The sequence below is a fragment of the Lissotriton vulgaris genome, chromosome 12 (genome assembly GCF_964263255.1).
Source record: "Lissotriton vulgaris chromosome 12, aLisVul1.2, whole genome shotgun sequence".
Taxonomy (NCBI): Eukaryota; Metazoa; Chordata; class Amphibia; order Caudata; family Salamandridae; genus Lissotriton; species Lissotriton vulgaris.
Window position 1 is genome coordinate 427,957,162 of NC_141700.1, and position 4,543 is coordinate 427,961,704.

A 4,543-nucleotide genomic window follows, 5' to 3' on the forward strand; every position below is an offset into this window, starting at 1 on the left:
GACATCATCAGCAGTGGATTGCGGGTGCACGATATATAGTTAGTGCATCTAACTATATATGCGAATTTCAATGGTTTTGTGCGAGTAAAATAAGGTTTTGAAAATGCTAATCCCTAACTATATATGGTCTATAACCTATGGTTTTTTCAGTGAATTTTCAAGGTTTTGTAAATGCTAATTCCTAACTATATATGGTCTATAACCTATGGTTTTTTCAGTGAATTTCAATGGTTTTTTAATAGCAAATAGCAAATAGATTGTTTAAGAGAGTAAGTATGTGTAAGTTTCCTTAGAAGTAAGGTGGTAGTGTGTGTATAGCTGTATATGCAAATAAATTGATGTTCAATAGTTTATTTGCATGTGTGAGTATGTGTGTGAGTAACTTTTGGATGACTGTCAGTGTGTAACAGGATGTATAGGTGTACCACTACATATGATGAGTGACTATATGTATGAGTGACTATATAGAACTGTTGGTGAATGAGTGGATGTGTATATAGATGGTGGAATTACTGAATTGGTTGTTGTAACTGGTATGGGTATCTCCATTTTTTTGAAAATGTTAGTTTCTATTTTTGAATATGTGTTTCAAGGGTTACATTACACTGAAAGGAGGTCTGTCACTCTGTCACAAGGATGGTGTCATCAGTGATGTCATGAGTGATGTCACTGACCATGTCATGAGTTATGTAATATGTGACGTCATCAGCAGTGCATTGCAGGCGCGCAAGTTATAGTGAGTCCAACTAACTATAACGTGGGAATTTCAATGGTTTTATGTCTGTAAAATTTCCAGCTAACTATAACTGGTGTGAAACCTATGGTTTTTTCAGTGAATGTAATAGGTTTTTTAAATGCTAATTCCTAACTATAACTGGTGTGAAACCTATGGTTTTTTCAGTGAATCTCAAAGGTTTTTTAATAGCAAATTTCTATAGCTATGAAATGTAATATTTTTTATAATGAATCCTATATTGTATATTTATGTAATACTATTTTTTTTATGTATATTGTTCATGTTTTATTATTTTTTTTTGCCCTGGAGCGCTCCCGGTGCGCCTACCGGTAAGCGCACCGGTAAGCGCAGTCTTGCGGCGCGCCCCGGTGCGCGTACCAGGGCGCGTCCCGTTTGCGCTATTTCCGCGAACGAAAACATCATCGTGATGTATCGCGTAGCTGCGTCCGCATGATATGCACGGCGTAAGCGCACCCGGAGGCACTCGAGCGCATACGATCGCGCTACGTAAGCGCCCCAGGGCGCGCTCCGGGGCCCGTAGCGTAAGCGCGTCGGGTCATGTGACCTGAAAATAACACTTTTCATTGGTTCAAGACAGTTTTGTTTTCCAAATGATGAAAGCCCCTACCTTTTTTCCTCATTCTCACTTTGTACTTTGAGTGAGGAAGACCTGTTTGCAGACCTATTTGTACCCATTTGTACTGAGAAATGGCTACAGTAGCAGCAGCAGCAGGAGTATCTCAACCACCACCACCACCACAAGGACCACCACAACACCACAGTGGTGGAGAAGAAGAAGAGGAGGAGGAGGAGGAGAGGCGGTACCTGCCTGAAGTTACTACCACCTATAAGCCAAAGGAGCACATTGTCTGGGAGTTTTTTAAAATCCCAAGGGGCCTCAAAAAAGTTAATGCGCCAAAGGTTACTTGTATGATCTGTGGCACTGTACTTTCAAGGGGAAACCCTGCCAAAAAGTATTCTTTTGGCAACAACACCATGATTCGCCACATGCAACGCCGGCACCCAAACAACTATGCTGCGGCAGAGGTCAGAGAACTGACCAGAATCCCTCCCAAATCTTCTCCCAGTACCTCCCAAAGAAAGCAACCCACTCCATCGGGTCCAGAGACAAGGGAGATGGTCCCAAACAGCCATACCCAGTTTGGAGATTTCAAAATAGTTTGCAAATTTTGTGGAAGGACAATTTGCTATGGTGAGCAAAGTATTAAACTCATCAACCGTGCTGGTGACAACCACAAGTGCCAAAAAAAACCTTAATTTTTTCCAGATTTTTTTTGCTCCAGTTGAGCCGTTTACAATTCCCTGTTTTTTGTTTGTCCCCATAAAAATAACAAAAAAAATATAAAATTGTTCATAAAAGCCAAAAAAAGTACAAAATGTTCCAAAAAACAATAAAAAAAATATAAAACAACAAAAAGAATAAAAAAAACAGTTCTTTTTAGAACTACCTCCAATTTATCAAAAAATGCAAAAAAAAATTTAAAATCTGTCATTCTTTTTTCCCCATGGTACGCTCCCCAGTACGCTCCCCGGTGCGCGTACCGGGCGCTCCCCGCGCGCAAATCGAATAATTTTTTTATGGCCCCCACATCAAACCTAGGGGGTCAGGGGGGGTCTACCCTGCCCCCTTTTGGTCATTTCCCCTTTTGTGTTTGAAACCTCTTGTGTCTCGATCCTACCGAGACACAAGATGGCGGCCACTCCGGACTGTTTGGAATGTTGACAGACACCCGAGAGCCAATCAGCTTTCCGCTCGCGAACTCGCGTAGCGCGCTGGAGCGGGTCCCGGTGCGCGTACCGGGGCGCGCTTATAGATATATATATTTTTTGAACCTAAATTACTCAAAATACACTGGAGCACATATCTTGAGACATAGCAAAGGCACATCGGGCTACCAGTCCCTACAATTTTGCCAAGTTCGGTGGAAATTCATTCAGCCTTTCGGGCTAAAAGTGAGTCCAACCGCCCTATGGAATTTAACATGGGGAAAACACGTTTTGGGATCCCCCTTTTATCTCGGCCCCCGCTTGACGAATCCCCCCCAAATTTTCAGGGAAGGAGCGGGGTGCAGCGAGGCAAATTTAAGGAAAATTACAGGCAGATTCCTCAACCGGCGTCAAAGTTATTCCCAATAGAATGTTGCAGATTTCCTATAGAAAACAATCCTAAGTATAACTACCTTCTGGCGATCGCCAGCAGCTAGTTATAGGTAGGGCCTAGTTTCCATGAGAAAAGGGTTTTCTGACTTTATGTTTTTGGTGCCAGTTGATGGATCTTCATGAAATAGTCCCAAAAGAGTGCGAAGTACTGAGTCTGCCGATTTGTCGCCCCTTTTTAGGTGAGTGATGCCCGGCCGAAGTCGGGCCGAGTGCACGGGGGGTCCGTGTCTGTAACGGACAGGTGGCCACCGTAGAAGAAGGTGCCGAGGGACTCAAGTCAGCCTGCAACCAGAAACTCCAGTTTTATATCACTTCAACAAAGAATTGGTTGGTTCTTCTGCTAATCCTCCAATCATAACAAAGCTCAACCCTGTCACCTGTCAGAAGGAAGCAATTCAAGATACCGACTGAGAACAACAGAATAATAAACCAGTTTCTAACGCAATTCAGAATTGGCTCTCCTTTGGGGGGCATATTTATTTAATAGGACAGTCTATCACAGAAGCCAGGCTGGCGCTGGCGGCGACCTTCACAGGAAGGGGGGACTTGCGCCCCACGTTAATTGGGACTCTGGGGATGTCCTACAAGCCCATCGCCCCAGCACCGACCACAGCCAGCAGCACGACAGCCACGACGGGGAGCAGCAACAACTCTGGTCCTGGAACGCCTGTCCCACAAGTTTCCAGTGTGAGTGTGCCTTCACCGTCTGGGTCACTAGGTGGAACCTCTGCTCCCTTTCGACCACTCTTCAATGACTTCGGACCACCATCCATGGGATACATATAGACGATGAAGCCACCTGTGTCTCAGGCCTCCCAGAGCACATATTCTGACCTGCTGTCTGTGATAGAGGAGATGGGCAAAGAAATCAGGCCAACATACACCGGCAGCAAGAGTGCCATGGAGAGGCTAAAGAGAGGCATCATCCACGCCCGGGCGCTGGTACGTGAGTATCTGGCTGAGACAGAGCGCAATGCCCGCACGTAATATCCTGCATTTTGGATGTACTTTTTGGGATTCCTAGTACTCCCCCTGATGAATTTTCCCACAATCAGACACCCTGGAATTGGCAGCTTCTTTGTTTTACTTACAGAGCCTTCACCAGAAACCCTTCTTTAGCCCTTCCCTTCCCAATTGGAATTTTATTGTGACAAACCTGTTCTTCTCCACCCAATCTTGTATAACAGCTCACCCAGACCCTGAATCCGTCAGCCCTGTGCAGGTTTCCTAGGGCCAGGCAGATGCAATATCCACAGAAGATGCATTTGATCCCTCAAAATTTGTTCTTTTGATAAACTACAATAAAAGTTTAGAGTGCTGCACTCCATCTAGTTGTGCATGGAAAGTTGTGCAGTGAATTGTCCATTGGGACCGGGAAAAGTGCATTCCCATGTTAATTCCCATAGGGAATTTGAACATTAGCCCAAACCCCTGAATGGAATTACTCCAAATTTCCAGGAAGCTAGCTCTTGGTCCCAAAAGAGTACTTTTTGTTATTTGGTATAAATCCATTCAGTAATTTTAGAGGTATTGAAGGTAAACCAAATTTGTAAATATAGGGAAGTGACCCCTCCATGAATCTTCCCGATCACGTGTGGAGTTCTGATTGGCTGCCAACAATTTAAC

General features: G+C 44.3%; 1 pseudogene; it reads left to right on the plus strand.

Annotated features, from left to right (window-relative positions):
- Positions 1-3,450: 3,450 nt before the first annotated feature.
- On the plus strand, positions 3,451-4,202 carry LOC147674121 (cyclin-dependent kinase 2-associated protein 2 pseudogene; annotated as a pseudogene).
- The last annotated feature ends 341 nt before the right edge of the window (positions 4,203-4,543 follow it).